This window comes from Somniosus microcephalus, chromosome 12, assembly GCF_052327205.1.
Source record: "Somniosus microcephalus isolate GS21.2 chromosome 12, FLI_Smic_1.0, whole genome shotgun sequence".
NCBI classification, from domain to species: domain Eukaryota; kingdom Metazoa; phylum Chordata; class Chondrichthyes; order Squaliformes; family Somniosidae; genus Somniosus; species Somniosus microcephalus.
The window spans coordinates 131739851-131760862 of NC_140998.1; the positions used below are offsets into that span (position 1 = coordinate 131739851).

Below are 21012 nucleotides of genomic sequence, written 5' to 3' on the forward strand. Positions count from 1 at the left end.
TGCCCTCCTATTTCTCATCTACATGTTGCCCCTCATGACATCATCCAAAAACAGGTCAGGTTCCACATGTACAGTGATGACACTCAGCTCTCCCTCACCACCACCGCTCACGACCCCTCCCCTGCCTCGGATTTGTCACACTGCTTGTCCAACATCCAGTACTGGATGAGCAGAAATTTCCTCCAAATAATTATTGGGAAGACCAAAACCAGTGTCTTTGGTTCCCACCACAAACTCCATTCCCTAGCCACTGACTCCATCCCTCTCCCTGCCCACTGTCTGAGGCTGAACCAAACTGTTTGCAACCTTGGTGTCAAATTTGACCTCGGGGTTATCTTCCAACCACATATCACCAAGACCACCTACTTCCACTTCTAACATCACCATCTCCGCCTCTGCCTCAGCTCATGTACTGCTGAAATCCTCATCCATGCTTTTGTTGCCTCTAGACTTGACTAATGCAATGCTCTCTTGGCCGGCCTTCCATCTTCCACCCTCCATAAACTTGAACTCATCCAAAAGTCTGCTGCCCATATCCTAACTCACCAAGTCCTGTTCACCCATCACCCCTGTGCTTTCTACATTGGCTCCTGGCTCAGCAACGCCTCAACTTTAAAATTCTCATTCTTGTTTTGAAATCCCTCCGTGGCCTTGTCCCTACTCATCTCTGTAATCTCAACCAACCCTACAACCCTCCCAAGATCTCTGTGCTCCTCCAAATCTGGCCTCTTGCACATCCCCAATTTTAATTGCTCTGCCATTGGTGACCGTGCCTTCAGCTGCCTAGGTTCCAGGTTCTGGAATTCTCTCCCGAAGCCTCTCCATCTCTCTCTCCTCCTTTAAGACACCTTTTAAAACCTACCTCTTCTGTCCCAATATCTCCTTTTGTGGCTTGGTGTCAAATTTGATTGATAAACGTTCCAAGGTGCTTCACAGGAATGTTAAGGTGCTATATAAATGTAAGTTTTTGTTGCACACATATTTCCAGTCATCATGATGGAAGCCAGTTTACTAGGAGTCAAAGGAGATATGGGTTTGCTGATGTAACTACTGATGGCAACACCAATACGAAAAGGACTCCCTTAGTGCAGAGTTGTTTATGTACTAATTAAGTTTGCAATTACAGGAGACATTGTTGAAACAGATGATCCAACTGGAAGTGCTAGGATGCTCATTTTACTTAAAATGGTTAAACAAATCTTCCTCCCCCACCCCCTGCTCAGATCCTCATCTTGGAAGGATAACATATTACTCAGAAGTATAAAGGCTAACTATAGTTTTCCTATCAAAATCAAATATTGCTAAAATCAAACCATCTGAAGAAGTACTGTGACAAGTCATATATTCATTTTTTTGAAGCTCGTCACACTTTTAGTGCATTATTACCATGACCAAATTAAAATCTTCAATTAGTATTACAGCAAACTAACCACTTTTTCTAGCTTCTAACCAGCATATTTAAGCAATAAACAACACCCCCACGTATTGTAACAAGAAACTGAGTCTAGACTGTTTAACTGGACATTCTAGAAGAGAAATGTGGCAAATTGAAATGGCTAAGTAGCTTGAGCCCTTCAATTTAATTACTTAGATTCAACTCTCTCAACACTGTGTACAGGTAAGTTCATTACTGTTGTTCAATCACTATCAAAACAATATTTTTTTCAAATTTGTTGGACAATTTCCATATATTGCAGCAAGCTGCTAGGCCAATAGTAGGATTGCTCCAATGCTACCAATATTATTCACTGGTTAGGATCCCATCTAGTTTTTCACATCTCATGAAGACATCATCAGTTGGCCAGATTGTATTCCATTGAGGTTGAAGTTGAAATTGAAATGTTGGCATTCAGCCGATCAGAATCTTGCATTTTCCAATACCACAATCAATTATAATTCAAAAGCAAAAAATAATCCAACAATTTATTTCTAACCACAATAAAGTGAAATAGATCATTTGCAATCCAGTTGTACCAACTCATTTCAATTTTGGCATGAAACCAAAAGCTTTCCATTGATTTCATAACAAGGTATATATTTGTCAGATACATGGGTGAATACATTGCTTCAGAATGTTAAACAGTTATGGATTTTCATGACATTTTTCTACAATGTATTAGAATTTTTTTTTTTTTTTTTTTTTTGAGAGAAATACTTCAGCAAATCAAATCAGCTGTTAAAACAAATGTTAACAAACACGCCTCAAAAAGAGCAGGCAGTGTATAAACCTAGTAATTAGTCCACATGTTAAAAGAAATAGGAGTAATTTAGGCAGTCAAGTGCAGCACTGCTAAAATTTGGAATCTGGGAGCCAACATCCTATACTGTTTTACTGTATTAAAATACTTGCTATTCCTCAGTATAAAATCAGAACAAAATGATCTCATACTAGTACTCAATGAATTACTATCTTGAACTTAGCTGCAGACTATTTCAGAGAGGATTAACAAAAAAATTGTAACTAACTGAATATCTGCAGTCATTTAATTTGACTATTTTTATTTCAAAGTGGTGAAAATAAAATTAAATTGAGAGCCCAACAAAGAAAAACTATTTTGATAAATTGACAAGATCAGCACACATCTTCTCAAAACTAAAGAGAGTTGAGTCTGTAAGATAACCACACAGTGAAAATTAAATATGCACAACTTCATAGAACTGACATTTAACAGAAGAAATTGATTTTTCCCAGCCAGACAAGATTCCGATTATTAAAATCTGGAGTGAATAGATCATTGATGGTTATTGACATGGGATTCTTTGAACCCACAAATAGTTGCTGATTCCAGAACCAACTCAAAGTTTTGCAATTGCTAATTAGGGGGAAATGGTTTTGCAAATTAAGGTTACAACAACAAAGAGACAAAAGCTTTAGTGGCTATAAACTTCAGATGGAATGTTTCTGCCGTAAAGAGTTGTTCCTATTAATTAATTTCTTTTTCCTTTGGCATTAACTCCCTCCCCTTTAACCTCCTTGGCAGCCTTCCTTTCATGCCACCCAAAGTTTTGAAGCACGAGTATCAGAGGTGCCACAACTTTGGAGCACAAGGAAATAAAATTTCTTGCTGTTCCAGTTATTTCAAATCATTCAGAAAATAGTTTACCAGAATAAAGGAAATAATATTTATGTGGTGTGTCTCAAAGCCAAAAATAAAAACCACTGTCCCTTATCCCCATAAGAAACAAAGATTGAAATAGAAGTCTTACCACAGTACAGATTCCTCGTTGAAAAGGATCTGGCACATTTAATTCATGTATCAAATAGAAACTGAATTTAGTGTACAAATGTCTAATATTTTCAGGAAAAGGGTATCTGAGGTTAAGAGCATTGTAATCAGATCTATTTAGCCTGGCCAGATCCCTTTTCTGTTCCAAAGATACAGATGCTGCTTGTTTAACTGAACATGCAGCTCCTTTAAGAGTGACTGCGCTTCTCCGGCCAGAGACTTTTTTTTTTACATTAAAGGCACTATATAAATGTAAGCTGTTTGTTTTCTTTTGTGGGGGGGTGGATGAAGGAGTTCCAAGTCTTCCCTGGCCTCACCACTTCCCTGTCGATAAGAAGGCAAGTAGCTTGCTTGTTGGATTTTGCTAACAGCTCTCTGTAACGGGCCCCCAACAAGTTTGAGAGAGTAGCACAGGGTGACTCGTGTACCAGTTATTAATTTGACTACATTTGGGGAGCTGGTAGGGAAAGAGAGTACATAGTGATAGCTGTGCTACTGAGGAGAGGTTCGAAGTCCAAGATCAAGAACACAGCATATAGATAATCACAAGCTTGAATCTGCATTAGGTCACTGTGGTACAACACGTTGGGTTACCAGCACACCATGACTATTATAGAACAACTTCCATTATGCATATGTACATTACATGTATTCCTCAATAAGGATAAAAGAAGATTAAGTGGCTATAATTCCAGTTTTTACAAGGATGGGAGGTGTGGATATCGACGACACAAAGCTGGGGGGGGGGGGGGGGGGGGGGGGGGGGGGGAAGGGTATGCTCTGAGGAGGATGTCGTGAAACTCCAGCACGATTTGGACAGGTTGGGTGATTGGGCAGAAACATGGCAAATGCACTATAATGTGGATAAATGTGAGGTTATCCACTTTAGTGGCAAAAACAGGAAGGCAGATTATTATTTGAATGGTAATAGTTTGGGAGAAGGGGAAGTGCAAAGAGACCTGGGTGTTCTTGTCCAGTCGCTGAAGGTAAGCATGCAGGTGCAGCAGGCGGTTAAGAAGGCAAATGGTATGTTGGCCTTCGTAGCAAGAGGGTTCGAGTACAAGAACAAGGATGTCTTGCTACAGTTGTACAGGGCCTTGGTGAGACCGCACCTTGAGTATTGTGTGCAGTTTTGGTCGCCTTACCTGAGGAAGGACGTTCTTGCCATGGAAGGAGTGCAGCAAAGATTCACCAGGCTGATACCTGGGATGGCAGGAATGACGTACGAGGAGAGATTGGGTCGATTGGGCTTATACTCACTGGAGTTTAGAAGATTGAGAGGGGATCTCATCGAAACCTATAAAATTCTGTCAGGCCTGGACAGACTAGATGCAGGAAGGATGTTTCTGATGGCCGGGGAGTCCAGAACCAGGGGTCATAGTCTAAGGATAAGGGGTAGGCCATTTAGGACTGAAATGAGGAGGAATTTCTTCACCGAGAGTGTGGTGAACCTGTGGAATTCTCTGCCACAGAGGGCGGTGGAGGCCAGTTCATTAAGTATATTCAAGAAAGAGTTGGATATATTTCTTAAGGCTAAAGGGATCAAGGGATATGGGGAGAAGGCAGGGACCGGGTACTGAATTTGGATGATCAGCCATGATCTCATTGAATGGCGGAGCAGGCTCGAGGGGCCGAATGGCCTACTCCTATCTTCTATGTATCTATGTATGATCCAAACAGATAATTTCTGTACATGGTTTATGGAGCAAGCAGGCTTGATGTGGCACTTTCTTGTACACACTTTTTAAACATTTGACATTTTTAGCAGTCGGACTACAAAAAAAAAAATCAAGGCCTCGTTAAATTAGAGATCTAATTTGAGAAAGTGCCACAGGCTAACATAAATCCACAAATGGAATGGCAGCAAGAATAATTTTAGTGTTATGAGAGTAGTCGAGTATTCCATATTCTGTATGCTGTAAAAATGGTTAATCTGGTCATTTATCTGCTCCATTTACATAAATGTATTTGGATTTAAATGTATTCTTCAGTTTAATTTTTTTTAAACAAAAAAAATCAGTATTTATTTACTACCTTCAAAAAAAATTCTCCCATCAATCCCGCTATTTGCAATGTAGACAGTAGTTATGCATTCCTGACTATCTACACCAAAACCTTGTGTCATAGGTAGAAAATGATACCACAACAAACAGTAGGCTCACTATTAATGTCTGTCACTCTACCTAACCCAGAGACGGGGAGAATACAGAATCAGCTTACAAGGAGATAAAAAAAAAATTTATTCATTCATGGGATGTGGACGTCACTGGCAAGACCAGGATTTATTGCCCATCCTTAATTGCCCTGGAGAAGGTGGTGGTGAGCCGCCTTCTTGAACCACTGCAGTCCGTGAGGTGAAGATACTCCCACCGTGTTGTTAGGGGAGGAGTTCCAGGATTTAAACCCAGCAACAATGAAGGAACGGTGATATATTTCCAAGTCAGGATGGTGTATGACTTGGAGGGGAACTTGCAGGTGGTGTTCCCATGTGTCTGCTGCCCTTGTCCTTCTAGGTGGCAGAGGTCACAGGTTTGGGAGGTGCTGTCAAAGAGCCCTTGGGGAGTTGCTGCAGTGCATCTTGTAGATGGTACACACTGCAGCCACAGTGCGCCGGTGGTGTTCTAGTGTTTCTTCTTTTTATTTCCCCCTCTGACACTGCATCTTCTGACAGCACTGATCCCCTGCTGGGGGTGTGATTCCATGGTGCCAGCTGCTCTCAGTTTTTGTTTTGCACCAGCGATGTATGAGCCATAATAGTGAGTGTCACCAGGCTGTTTGATCACATCATAGTGGAGCCCGCTTTCCTTCTGATGTTTGCATTTATGTACTCACAACAACGTCATGGACATTAATCAAGACTGGGGACCCTGGATGATTTTTCTCTCCCTAAGCCAAGGGTTAGGAGGCCAATTATTGCAGCCTATTGCCATACCAGCTAAAACCAGCACGAACCAGAGTTCAAACCTCTGATTTCTTTGGTCTGTATGGCTAAACTACTAGCTTGATAAACTCACGAGAGGAATATTCCCAATACTGTTAAATACAAAATGAAATGCATTCTTCTGCAAAGTATTAAGTAGAAAACATTGGCATCAAAACTAAATGGATGGTGAAGTAATAAAACTCTTGAAAAAGTATTACATTAATATTTTTCTTCATATAAACTTCCTACTGGTACAATAACAAAGCACAGAATGAAAACGTCACAATTATATCATAATCCCTGAATGTTACTTTGTTCCACCAGTATGAATTGGGCCATACTTGCTTCTTTCATGAAATAAAACAGAACATTATAGAAGAAAGTGGAGTCTGTATTTCAGTGCACTTGTGATAAAGACCCAGTTAATATACTTACATCCCATCTTCCTCAAGTTAAATAGAACCTAGATTCCACTGACTAATGTGTAATATCCTGTATTTATTTTGGATCTACCCCAGCTTGTTGAGACATTTTGGAGCTACCTGAAGTATTTTTTTCTGTTTTATGACAGTTTGAGCTAATCCCATTAAAACAAGTCTATAGTATTTTTTCTTCTTTTAATTTAACTAAAAGGAAAAATTTGCAGGGCTATGGGGAAAGAACAGGGGAGTGGGACTAAATGGATAACTCTTTCAAAGAGCCTGCACAGGCACGATGGCCTTCTGCGCTGTATGATTCTACTATAGCTAAGTAATCCAGTTTAGTCACTCAGCCTGCCATTATATCTTTAGAATTGTTTCATACTCCACCATTACTATTAGTAAAGCCACCCCTGCTCTCTGCTGTCATCTAAAAGCCTAGTCTGGACAGGGATCTCTACAGATTTACTGGTATTTTCTCCATCAATCAGGTGCAATTTGCTTCATCACTTGATGCAACTTAAACCCTAAAATATTTAAAATTATAAACAAATAAGTTAAGATAGCAATGAAAAAGGTCAATGCCAGGTGGGTTAAATCACTATCACTGGGAATCCTTCAGACATGCCTGCAAAAATCTCTTTTAACTTTGGAAATAGTTGAACTCGACAGCTGGAAATCTTATTGACTTACTGTAAAAAGGTGAGTAAAATACATCAAGGGATGAGGTGGATGAATTGAAGAATGTCTGGCTTCAGGGAGAACTGTCATGTTATATGAACATTCTTCTGTCAAAATTCTACTGGTATATTCTTTAAAGAATGCACAACTAGATAACTAGATTTTTGCCTACATTTCAATCTTGATTTATAACCTAATAAAAAGGCAACTTTGTTGACCAACACAAGAAGTTTGTTTATTTTATGGTTGTAAATGTAACTGGAATAGCTATTAAAAAGAAAGACTTGCATTCATATATACATGCATTCACGACCTCAGGATGTCCTGAAGTGCTTTACAGCCAATAAAGTACTTTTGAAATGTAGTCACTGTTGTAATGTAGGAAACCGTGGCATTCAATTTGTGCACAGCATGATCCCACAAACAGCAATGTGATAATCAGATAATATGTTTAGTGATGCTGGTTGGGGGATAAATATTGGCCAGGACACAGAGGAGAAATCCCCTGCTCTTCTGCAAAACAGTGCCCTAGGATCTTTTACATCCACTTGACAAGGCAGATGTTGGGCTTAACATCTCAACCGAAAGACGGCACCTCCAACAGTGCGCACTTGAATGCCAGCCTAGATTTTGCAAATCTAGATATTGGAATAGTACTTCACACAAATGAGAAATCAAAGTGTAACTTATGTTAAATAATACTGTTAGAATCAAAGTAATGAGCCAGAAATTGCTGTGAAAATAATGATGACGCTAATAGCGCTTGCCGTTATTTATGTGTAAAGGGTACTGCAACTTCAGGCGAAGAGTTGATGCGCAGTTTAATGCCAATATCGAAAAGTTGCTGTCCGAGCTGCGCGTTCTGCCATTAGCTTCGTGACAATGCCAATTTGCTGTCTCACCACTGAAATGCATTGGTGTGAAATGCTGTATTTGCACAGTAGATACGAACTAAACTCGAGACAGAAAGTTACATCTTGTTATTTTAAATCTATCATTTTAACTACATGATAATTGTTAATTACTGCCAGTCAACCTCTCTGGCACTGAAAATTAACTATTACAAGTGTTAAGTCTCATTCCTTCAGGTAGTGAATTGTAGTTGGAGATGTTTAAAATAGAAATTTTACATTTTTAAAAAACTTTTCCTGTCTATTTCCCCCCTCTCTCTTAATCCAATCTTTCGTCCCCTCTCTTTATTTCTCTTTCTGTACCTGATTTGACATTGAATTCACCCGCTCTAACTTACACTTCCTTCTCAATCCTTGCGCTGTTTATTTCACAATCCTTCAATATGGTTGGTTAAGAAGATACACCATTACTTTTCCCTGTTCACTCAAATCCCAGATGCCGGGTTTCCCTCACTGTGCCGTTATAAGCTCGCACTTTCAACAATTTGTTATGCAAAAAATGTAAAAACCTAAAATGTGCAAGGACAAGCCTAATTAATTAATGGCAGACATTGTTCGATGTCCTGCTACAGTAAATCATGGTCCAATATTTAAGGTTCCATTAGGAGCTGTGCACCCAAAGAATTGTCCCCCACGAGTACTGAATCCCAGACGCAGTCATTCATACTAAAGCACAATGCAACTCAACTCGTTCCTGTGAACACTTGCCAGTTCTAATTCATGCCCATGCTGTTTATGAAAGAAGTACAGCAACTCAATACGACTGGTGGAATATCCTAATTTTGGTTTGAAAGAATAAAAAGAGAACTTAAAAAAAGTTTAATTTCAAATCACTCAACAAAATAGAATTGTAGTTTTTGATCCCATGCCTGAAATAAACGGAAGCTTTCATAATCCTGTAGCTATTAATACCCAGTTTGCGCCACAGTCGGATTTCCATCTCTCTAAGCACTCTGTCGCAAAAGAGCCAGCTGTGGAAACTGAGTATTTTAACCCTGCAAGTTAAAAACATTATATGCAACATTTTTACTGCAGACTTTTAAATATTCACTTTTTTTTCTACTTAACGTCTGAAAATTTACTCGCTGCATATTTCCAATACTGTGTACAACAGTGAAATCTGGCCAATCAACAGGATGTTACTTCATGGGGAGCACTCTTAGGATACATCAAAAACTTGACGTAATTTTTTTTGATCACCGTCTTTGTACAATTCTCAGATGGTTATGCGGGAACAACTGCAGGTTTGGTTTAAAATCAGTTTACCAGCTGCCATGCACAATGGATATTGGGCAGCTTTAGCACAGAGAAGAGCTTACTCTGTCAACTCTCAACATCGTTTGTTGTGTTTTTTTCTGCCCATTTAAGGAGCTGGCTTTCGGGACTAAATTTACATCGTATTGTTGTGCACTTTTCTTAATTAAACAGGTGGCAATTTCGACGTTTGCCTCACAAGAACGCCGTGGATGGTCCCCTCTACAGCTAAATTGAGACAAATCAGGGTCACAATTCCAAGCTCATGTAATTTTTAAACCTCTTTTACTGTAAAATGTTTACGTTGAAATTGTCATTGGAAACAATATTAGTGAAACATCTAACTAAAAAGGTGTTTATCCTTGGCTAAAACTTTAATGTAAATATATATAAACGCATATTTGAACAAATTGACCACACTGCTACTTGTTAGCTGTTAAACATAACCAGTCCACTAAACACAAGTAATTTACAAGTTGCACCCACATTTTTTGTTTAAGTTTTTTTTTGCAGATTTATCGAGTTTCAGCCCGACCACATCATTCACTAACAAGTATCAAAAGATCGGTGGCACAGCATCGATCATTGCACGATTAACTGTTTTTAAAAACAGTATCCGGCATTCATCATTTTCCAACACAGCTTTGCTAGATACATTAACATAGAGATTAAACCTTTGAAACTAAACCTAGATAGAATTTTGTAGCGAGCTTAAGTTTGGTTTGTTTTTAACAGGTTGCACCGTTTGGTGGCGTTATCCTACAAGATCATTTTCTCTCAGGTGAGCAAACTGACAGCCAGGTAGCTTAAACCCGCCTTATCGCGGCACTTTAAATCAAACGCATAGACTAAATTTTCCTCATTTAAAAAAAAAATCAGTTGCAATGCCAAAACAGCCGACTTTTTTTAAAGTGCGAAAGAAAATGGATTTTCTGAAACTAGCTGCTCACCTTTGCAGAATCCTATTAACGGCCCTCGATCAAGTCCAGAGCTGCTATCCCCGTCCTCCCCTTCCTCAATTGCGGCCAGGCTTTCAGTCACACACCACAGCCCCGTATCACATTTGCCGAACTCGGCGTCCAGGTCGCCGCACGTGTCCCCCCTCTGCTTGGCGCACATCAGGCAGCAGTCGCAGGCGTCCAGGACCTTGGCACCCGGGCAGGCTCGCGGCTCCTCGCACCGTTCCCGGTGGCACGGCTGGCAGTCGCGTGCCCCCCGTCCACTCACGGCGCGCCAACAGCTGGACCACAACAAGCAGACCGCAAGCAATCCGGCGCCGTCACACCGCTTCCTCAACATGACAGCTCCCCACCCACCCCCCAAAAAAAGAGACGATACTTATAATAAACTTTTTTTTTTCCCAAAAAAAGGTGTCTGAACTGCAGAACCCTATAGTCACTTTCCCTTGACACTTAAAAAAAGCTCCCCAAGTTGTTCCAACAATGTATTAATTAGTTTCTCCCCTTCCCCACAATAAAAAGGTAGAAATTTTCACGAGGTATTTTTTTGCCCCCCCTCCACTCCACCCCTGACTGTGGAGCTCCAGTCCGTATTTTTAATGCGCTGTCAAAATAGGTACAGCTCAAGCGGTTGTGCGTTGAGTAAAGCAGTTTGCAAATGCGCTTCTCGTCCCTGTAGCGCTCTCTCTCTCTCTGTGTGGTTCTGGGGCTGCGTTCCCGGGCCGCTCTGAATGAGCCCAGCCAGTGACGCGCACTGATTGACAGCGCCGCGCGCCCTCGCCTCTCCTCCCCGCCCTGGCGCAAAGCTCACGAACCGGCTGACACCCGGGCAGCTGGCGGTCGTGTTCGGCGGCGACCCGCAATTAAACTTGAACACTATTATCAGGAAAGGGATTGCACCCAAGTGGTCAGGCACAGCAAGTTACTGATTGCTTTCTTCAGTTCAGCAGTTTTCTCCCAGCTCTTCGGCGTTTTCTTATGCGTTGTCCAAGGTTCCATTCAAACTTTTCCATTTCAAAAGGGGGATAAAGAAGCAATAAATAAGTGATAAAAATTGCAGACTTAACAATCAAAGCTAAGTTGTGATGAAGGCATGTGAAAATAATCTGACTGAACATGACTTAAGTCGTTTCTCTTCAAACAATTACGGTTTTGTTTACACATGTTTTCCAATTTTTTTTGCCTCCTCACCACTTTTCATTCCACTTTATCCTAATCTCATCATCATTGTGAGAATGCTCCTTCAGAGCATTGCTTGGTGGATCGTAGGTCTCCATCTCTCACGGTCCTCGGCACTCCTTATGGTGGAGAAGATCCCCATACATCGGTTGTAACAGTCAGGCGCTTCTTGGCCTTCCGGGAGGGCATCGGAGCGCATTTCACACCTAATCTGGAGCCGTCTTTTGTCTCCACTAGTCCTATCACCATCTCGTCTCGTTTTGAATACCTCTTAATGTTTCTTCACTTCTCTTTTGTTCTCTCCCAGCCTGGCCTCTTAATCTATTTCATTTCCTGTGCTTCTTTAGTCTTGACAAAGGGTTCACCCAAAACGTTGATTGTATTTTCTCTCCACGGATGTTGCCTGGCCTGCTGAGTTTTTCCAGCATTTTATGTTGTTATTTCGGATTTCCAGCATCTGCAGTATTTTGCTATTGTACAGATTCAGAGTGTCCTGGACGTGTCGTGTGACCAGTCAAGCCTGTCCACGCGCGATAAACACCTTTCAGCAATTGTGACAGGGCAGGTTTGCTAGGTCGGCTTGCAAGGCAGTCCAAGCCTCTGACGCATACAGGAGAATTGCAGTAATTCAGGTATTATACAGGCAAAATTTTGTCACCACTCCAATCCTCACCGAGCTCTTAGTCTCCGAGTACAAAGCAGAGACCAATCATATGACTTCGAAGATGGAAAATATTTGCCAAAGTGCAGGTCAATACACAGAATCAAACGCTGACTTAAGGTCACATATAGCAAGCGATGATATTTTTGCCGAGTATATGCAAGCAGGTTAAGAGTCAGTATCCGATCGACTGTCGACCTGCCGGGGATGAAGCTACTTTGCTCATCTCTTAGAGAAGAGATCTTAATCAGCTGAGAAGCATATGAGCAAACGCCTCTCCTATGACAGAAAGAAGAGTGATGCCCCATTAGTTACCGCACTCAGCTCTGCTTCCGTTGCCCTTATAGATCGGCAAGATCACCTCATGATGCCAATCCTTAGGAATAATTTTAAATTCTCAAACCCTAGCAAAGAGCTGGTATAGGTAGTCAATCAGTGGATCCCCACCAGCTCTGAGAAGTGCTGCTGGTATTCTACAACGGCATGGAGTCTTACTTAGCTTCATATTTCATACCTTAGCAACTTCCTCTGGTGATGGAACAGAAACCGAAATGCTTGGGTCAGGTACTGCCATGGAAGGAGGGGCAGGTGGACGATTAAGTACACCACTGAAATATTGGCCCATAATTTCCGATAGGAGGCTTCCTGCGTGCGAGTGCCTCCTATCTGAAAAAAATCTACGAACTTACCTAAGGGCTCCCGAGATGCGGCCATTTCCGATCCTGGGCCTCTCCAAAGTTGAATTGCGCAGGGCCCACGTATCCCAGGGGCGCAGGCAGTTCGCAAGCGTCCCTGGGATCACGTGGGCCAGGCCAGCCAATAGGAGAAGGGAATCTCCCTTCATACTTTTGACAAATGAGTTAAAATTACAATAAATTAAATATTTTAAACAAAAATTTAATTTTTGGAAAAAAATAATGAAAGATTTTTACGGGGCTAAAAATAAACTGACCTTACTGAAACTGGTATTTCCGATGTCCCTACGGATGTGTACACAGCCCGTACACGCCCGTAGGGATCGGAAAATACGGGCCATTATCTCTTCATCACTCCGTCTGCTCGTTCTGATCCAGCAAGAGGGATCCATCTGAGGCTTTGAGGGACAGAAATATGGGGACCTTGACGTCTCAGTGTTTTAAATGCTGCAAATGCATTTGGTTTTCAGAAACCATCCTCAGCCTCATTTGCGATTGCAATCAGCCCAGGCTGTTTGGTCGTTCATTATTGCTCACCTTCTCTTCAAGTTAAGTTCTCTGTATAGAATCATAGAACGGTTACAGCACAGAAGGAGGCTATTCGACCCGTCGAGCCCACGCCGGCTCTCTGCAAGAGCACTTCAGCTAGTCCCACTTCCCCGCCCCTTCCCCATAGCCCTACAAATTTTTTTCCTTCAGGTACTTATCCAAATTCCCTTTTGAAAGCCACAATTGAATCTGCCTCCACCACCCTTTCAGGCAGTGCATTCTAGATCCTAAGCAATCGCTGCGTAAAAAAGTTTTTCTTCATGTCGCCTTTGGTTCTTCTGTCAATCACCTTAATCAGTGTAAGAGTAAAGACGTCTTACTGCAATTATATAGGGCCCTGGTGAGACCACACCTGGAGTATTGTGTACAGTTTTGGTCTCCTTACCTAAGGAAGGATATACTTGCCATAGAGGGAGTGCAACGAAGGTTCACCAGACTGGTTCCTGGGATGGGGGGATTGTCCTATGAGGACAGATTGAGTAGACTAGGCCTATATTCTCTAGAGTTTAGAAGAATGAGAGGTGATCTCTTTGAAACATACAAAATTCTTACAGGGCTTGACAGGGTAGATGCAGGGAGGATGTTTCCCCTGGCGGGGGAGTCTAGAACCAGGGGTCACAGTCTCAGAATAAGGGGTCGGCCATTTAGGACTGAGATGAGGAGACATTTCTCCACTCAGAGGGTGGTGAATCTTTGGAATTCTCTACCCCAGAGGGCTGTGGAGGCTCAGTCATTGGGTATATTCAAAACAGAAGTCGACAGATTTTTGAATATTAAAGGAATCAAGGGATATGGGGGTAGTGCAGGAAAGTGGAGATGAGGTGGAAGATCAGCCATGATCTTATTGAATGGCGGAGCAGGCTCGAAGGGCAAAATGGCCTACTCCTGCTCCTATTTCTTATGTTCTTATGTTATGTTCTTAAATCTGAGTCCTCTGTTTCTCGATCCTTCTGCCAATGGGAACAGTTTCTCTCTATCTACTTTGTCTAGACCCCTCATGATTTTGAGCCCCTCTATCAAATCTCCTCTCAACCTTTTCTGCTCTAAGGAGAACAACCCCAGCTTCTCCAGTCTATCCATGTAACTGAAGTCCCTCATCTCTGGAATCATTCTTGTAAATCTTTTCTGCACCCTCTCCAAGGCCTTCACATCCTTCCTAAAGTGCGGTGCCCAGAATTGGACACAATTCTCCAGTTGAAGCCGAACCAGTGTTTTATAAAGGTTCATCATAACTTCCTTGCTTTTGTAGTCTATGCTTCTATTTATGAAGCCCAGGATCCTGTATGCTTTTTTAACTGCTTTCTCAACCTGCCCTGCCACCTTCAACGATTTGTGCACATATACCCTCAGGTCTCTCTGTTCATGCATCCCCCTTTAGGATTGTACCCTTTAGTTTATATTGCCTCTCCCCATTCTTCCTACCAAAATGTATCACTTCGCACTTTTCTGTGTTAAATTTCATCTGTCATGTGTCCACCCATTCCATCAGTCTGTCTATGTCTTTTTGAAGTCTATCACTATTCTCCTCACTGTTCACTATACTTCCAAGTTTTGTATCATTTGCAAATTTTGAAATTGTGCCCTGTACACCCAAGTCTAAGTCATTAATATATATCAAGAAAAGCAATAGTCCTAGTATCGGCCCCTGGGGAAAACCACTTTATACCCTCCTCCAGTCCGAGAAACAACTGTTCACCACTACTCTGTTTTCTGTCACTTAGCCAATTTCATATCCATGCTGCTACTGCCCCCTTTATTCCATGGGTTTCGACTTTGCTAGCAAGCCTATTATGTGGCACTTTATCAAATGCCTTTTGGAAGTCCATGTATACCACATCAACCGTATTGCCCTCATCAACCCTCTCTGTTACCTCATCAAAAAACTCAATCAAATTAGTTAAACACGATTTGCCTTTAACACATCTTGGTAGAGCGCAGCAAACCCGAAAGTCCAGGTTTCCCCGCACGCTGTGTAGTTTTAGCTCCACAGTGTACGTGTGACATCTCAGTCAGGATCCCTGCCTGATTGACATGCTGGCTTCCAGTCTGCCGGAGAACGCTGGAGAAGAGGCCGTAACAACATGTCAGTGCGAGTCCCGACCCGCATTCCTGCTCCTCCTGGCCCACAAGGATTGCGCGCCTCGCTGCAGCTGCCAGGAATCACGAAACCCGGGATCCCTGGCCGTCCACAGTTAAACCTGCATAGCAGGTTAAATCCGAGGTATGCAGCCTCATTAGAATATTTAAAATGCCAACCCGCCTCCTGGGAGTGGGTTGGCTGCCCGCCTCCGTCCCTCCTCCATTAAAATCAGATGTGAGCAGGTTGGAGGTGGGTTGGGGTCAGGATTAAGGTTTTTAGCAATTTAACCTCCCGCCCAACCCCAACCCACCCATTTTTTGGGGTTATAAATCCCCCCCTGAAAGTGCACATTTGTAGATCTCCATCTCGGAGGATGTTAACACCATTCCTGCTAATCCTGTGTGGGGCAGTTTTAGATGATGTTGCTGCAGCCATCCAGATACCTTCAGCCAACAGGGTACCAGAAGATGCACCCAATGCTATAGTTAACTTACCACCTCTGGCCAGCAGGCCACTGAAAGGCACACCCCTTAGTAACCAGCGATGTGGAATAATGTCAATAGATGACCAATCCAACAATTAATTGGACAAGGGATTTCCCAGACAACTTACTGGGTTGATATGGTATATCCATGATGATCAGGCATGGATAGCCTAGGATGGTTACCTTGCGAGGCAATTGGCCTCATGGAGCGTAGTTTTGAAATCATAGTTTTCCTTCGCCCAGAGGACCTGAGGAGGTTGAGCAAGTACAGTCTGCCCTGGTTTGGATTCAGAGTTTTCCCTCTCCTAAATACAGTTGGTTCACAGCACCTTTTTCCCTTATTACTCAATGCAACCCCTTTGGGTTTCCCCAAGAAGAGCTTCCCCCATCCATGACCCGCGGCTGACACTTCTATGCCGTTGTGTCCCAGCAGAAATTTATGGCTTTATTTTTTTGTTTTCTTGTCATTTTGTTTCAGAATTTTCTTTCCTTCCCATTAATCATAATTGGCTCGTAATTTCCGATAGGAGGCTTCCTGCGTGCGGAGGCCTCCTATCGGGAAAAAATCTACGCCCTTACCTGAGGGATCCTGAGGCCTGGCCATTTCCGATCCTGGGCCTCTCCATGACGAAATGTGCGGGGCCCACGCATCCCAGAGGCGCATGCGATTCGCAAGCGTCCCTGGGATCACGCGGGCCATCGGGAGCCAATGGGAGAAGGGAGTCTCCCTTCATACTTTTGACAGATAGACCTGTCAAAAGTATGAATGGGGATCACTGAAAAAAGACACTAAAACATTAAATAAATTTTAAAAAACATCACATTTTTAAAATGAGTTAAAATTACATTAAATTAAATATTTTAAACAAAAATTTAATTTTTTGAAAAAAATAATTAAATTTTTTTACGGGGCTAAAAATAAACTTACTTTTTTTAGAAGTATTTTTAAATTATAAATGAGTGAAAAAAATACTTTTTTTACTTTTTTAAACTCTTATGCTGGTAAAAGCCGGCCTTGCGCCTGCTTTTACCAGGCGTAAGATTTTTAAGTGCTTTCAGCAGGCGGAGGTCCTGCAGAAAGCGAAACTCTCCACCCGCAGAGGCCCTTCTCCAGGGCAGGCATCTGATCTGTCAAGAGGATTCTTGGCAGATCGGAAATGCCGGTTTTCAGCGCATGTGCTTGGCATGACTGAAACCGGCATTTCCGATGTCCCTACGGGTGTGTATACAGCTCGTACACACCCCTGTAGGCATCGGAAAATATGGGACAATTACTCCTTGTGAATCTTGAGCTTTCTTCTCATTTGTACAAAGAGCTGCTAATACCTGATATCTATAGGACCATCACTGAAAGGGGGCCACCAATACCCATCTCAATCCACTAAAAAAAGGTTCATTGTTTACATGTAACATTATAAAACATGTAAATAAATAATTAATTTGTCCTTTTTTTGGATGAAGAGTACTGAACGTACCCTTGTGAAGGTAATGCAGTGCACATGGCTTTTGCAGATAATTTAAAGGCAATATGTTATCATTAAAGTCATGATTTATTTTATTTCACCTGTAGGTATATTCACTTAAATAACACCACTGGGACTCTGATACTTTAAGTATTGGATATGTCACTGAGCAATTGCCACTGTTAGTTGCCAGAATTTTTATATTGCATGAGTAATATCATTGCTAAATTAAAGAACAAGTGCATTCTGCAAAACTGACTGTGATTCATTTTCCACATGCCCTGTAAAGTTTAAATGCACATCTTGTAGGATTTTATGCCTTAGGAACCTTCTATATTCCAGATAGTATGGAAACAATGTTACAGTTGACTTGACAACTCAACTAGTCATTTATTACTAAGATCACAGTTCAGCCGTAACCATCCCCTGCAGACTGGCATTTAAACAATGCTTCCCCTTGACGTGACTTTACCCGTTCCACTACATAAAGAATGAGTCATACCTCTTGGGTACTTACGCAATTATGGTAAGGTTAAACATTTTTTGTTGCTTGTATCATTATCTATTATTTGCATCAGATACATGCCATATATATATTTTTTTAATTTGAGGGTTTACGCTGGTATAATACTTCAGATGTTTAAGTCACATATTCTCATCCCCATTCAGAAGAACCTGCATGGGGTTTGCCATGAGTAGTGAACTACTAAAGAAAGAGAAAAAACCTTATATTTCATATAGCTTCTTCGACAGCACCTCCCAAACTCGCAATCGCTACCACCTCGAAGGACAAGGGCAGCAGGCGCATGGGAACACCATCAGCTGCAAGTTCCCCATCAAGTTGCACACCATCCTGACTTGGAAATATATCGCTGTTCCTTCATCTTCTGGGTCAAAATGCTGGAACTCCCCCCCAAACAGCACTGTGGGAGTACCTTCACCACACGGACCGCAGCGGTTCAAGAAGGCAGATCACCACCTTCTCAATGGCAATTAGGGATGGGCAATAAATGCTGGCCTTGCCAGCGATGCCCACATCCCAGGAACGAATAAAACAAAACATCATCATCACAGGAGATTCCAAAAAGTGTTCCCCATCCCCTCCCCCCTCCCCAAGTACAGTCATTGTTCTTGTAGGCAAATGTGGCAGTCAATTTTCACACAACAAAGTAAAGGGTGAAATGTTGGCCTGAACATTGGACTTTTGTTCAAATCGTTCGATGGGATGTTTAGCATCCACCTGAGCAAACAGACAGGACATTGACTTCACATTTTATCCAAATATTCGCATCTTCAACAATGCAGCATTCCCTCAGTGCTGCACTCAGGTGTCATCTCACATTACATGCTCATGAGCTCAAGTTGGTCTCAAAGCCATAACTTACTGACTTAGAGATAAGAGTGCTACCAACTAAGTTAATTAGACACTTAATGCACGAGGTAAGGAAAAGCATATCCTGGATCTAGTAGAATGAATTTTACACAAACCGATGTTCTCATTGTAATGATTAGTAACCTGTCATTCTGGAATGGTACACTAGGTGGTGCTGTATGTATATAAGAGTGGGCTACCCACAATGCACCAGGCTACCCACAAGGCAGCAGTCAAGATGGATGCCTCTACAGATACTGTACCTAGTCCACATGTGCTCAATAAAGTGTCTAGCAAAAGCTAGCTGTTCTTAATAAAAATGACTAATTATTAATCAACATAACATGGTACCAGGATTGGTAAGAGCTGCTGAATATTGTGCAACGTGACATGGAGAATTTGAAGCCACCAGAGCGTTTGAAAATCACAGGAAATATTGACTACAATTGGCAGGCTTTTAAACAACAATTCGAACTCTACATTGCTGCCATCGGGTACGGTACGAAGCCAGATGCAAGGAAAATAGCGTTGCTGCTCACGGTTGCAGGCCCACAGGCGATAGAGGTATTTAATACATTTGTATTTAATCCAGAGGAGAACAGAGAAAAATTAGACGATGTGATAAAGAAGTTTGATACACATTGTTCTCCCAAAAAGAATGAAACCTATGAGAGGTACATCTTCCGTTCTCAGACACAGCAGCAAAATGAGACTTTTTATAGCTTTTTGACTGATCTGAAACTGAAAGCACAGACATGTAATTTCTCTGAGCTGAAAGCATCCATGATTCATGCCCAGATTGTGTTTGGTATTCATGATAAAAAAGTCAGGGAACGTCTGTTGAGAGAAACCGAACTAACATTGGAAATTGCTGTGAAAATATGCCAAGCCAGTGAGCTAGCTCGAAAGCACGCGAAGACCTTCAGTGAAATCAATAATGATGCGATTGTAATGAGTGATAATGCTGCTGTCGGTGCGGTGTCTTACAAGGGGAAGAAACGTGGGCAGAACAGAAATGAAAAGCAATCGGAGGATGACATTTTTAATTGTAAACGCTGTGGTTACAAACACCAGTTAAGACAATGCCCAGTGTTTGGAAAAATGTGCACAAAGAATCACTTTGCCAAACAATGCTTTTCAAAAGTAAAAACAAAGAAAGGGCAACGAGTTAATGTGATTGAGGACACTGATTTAAGTGAGACATGTTTTGTAGGAATGGTGTCATGTGACAATATCAAAAAGGATACAGAAAATGTGCAGCCCTCAGGAATTAACAATGCTGAACATAAAGTTAATGCAGTAAAAGAGGACAAATGGATGATTCCACTGCAGGTAAATGGAGCATTAGTTACATTGAAACTAGACACTGGGGCAAAAGCAAACTTAATCAGTATGAGTGACATTAACAATATGAAAGAAAAGCCCAAAATAGAGAAAAAGTCAGTACTACTGAAGGACTATAATGGACAGAAAATAGATAGCTTAGGTGTATGCAGACTTAAAGTGACAGTCAAAGACAAAGTGCATTATCTCATGTTTTCTGTTGTGGCTGAAGGACTTGATTCACTACTGGGTGACAAAGCTTGTGAGGACTTAGAACTGGTCAAGAGAGTCTACCGTATAAACTGTGCCATAAGCAGACCAGATGACTCGGTGGATTCTGTAGTGAATAATTTCCAGGATGTGTTCAAAGGACTTGGAGTTCGACCATTCACTTACAAGATCCAGCTAAAGGAGAATGCTCAGCCAGTGGTACATGCTCCACGAAGAGTTCCAGCACCACTGCGTGACCGGCTCAAGAATGAACTGGACAGAATGACCACGCTAGGAGTCATCAGGAAAGTCGAGGAGCCAACAGACTGGGTTAACTCCATGGTATGTGTAAAGAAAAAGAACAATGATCTAAGAATATGCATGGATCCAAAGGACTTAAATGCAAACATAAAACGTGAACACTACCAGATTCCCAAGCGAGAAGAAATCACCAGTGAAATGTTAGGTGCCAGATACTTTACAAAGCTTGATGCCTCACAAGGATTTTGGCAACTAAAACTGGATGAAGAGAGCACCAAATACTGTACCTTCAACACACCATTTGGCAGGTATTGTTTCCTCAGAATGCCTTTCGGGATAATATCTGCATCTGAAATCTTTC

General features: G+C 41.8%; 1 long non-coding RNA gene across 1 annotated transcript in view; it reads right to left on the reverse strand.

The window, feature by feature from the left end:
- Nucleotides 1–11230, reverse strand: part of LOC147109532 (uncharacterized) — an 89546-nt gene extending 78316 nt beyond the window's left edge. Inside the window, exon 1 of the long non-coding RNA XR_015080303.1 lies at nucleotides 10366–11230. This is a non-coding gene — a long non-coding RNA (uncharacterized LOC147109532). The remainder of the gene's footprint in view (nucleotides 1–10365) is intronic.
- Between the last annotated feature and the right edge of the window lie 9782 nt (nucleotides 11231–21012).